Source organism: Homarus americanus, unplaced genomic scaffold (genome assembly GCF_018991925.1).
Source record: "Homarus americanus isolate GMGI-L3 unplaced genomic scaffold, GMGI_Hamer_2.0 scaffold56241, whole genome shotgun sequence".
Lineage (NCBI taxonomy): Eukaryota > Metazoa > Arthropoda > Malacostraca > Decapoda > Nephropidae > Homarus > Homarus americanus.
This window is the reverse complement of record NW_024740202.1, coordinates 6,141,052-6,141,391: the sequence shown is the minus strand read 5'-3', so window position 1 is coordinate 6,141,391 and position 340 is coordinate 6,141,052.

Genomic DNA, 340 nt, shown 5'->3' with positions numbered 1-340 from the left:
GCCACCATCATGCTCATCTATTACCATCACCACCACCGTCCTCATCTATTACCATCACCACCATCATGTCATCTATTACCACCACCACCGTCCATCTATACCCCAACCACCACCGTCATCTATTACCATCACCACCACCATGTCATCTATTACCATCACCACCAACGTGTCATATCTATTACCATCACCACCCACCGTGTCATCTATTACCCTAACCACCACCGTGTCATCTATTACCATCACCACCACAGGTCATCTCTTACCATCACCACCAACGTCATCTATTACCATCACCACCAACGTGTCATCTGTTACCATCACCACCACCGTGTCATCATTT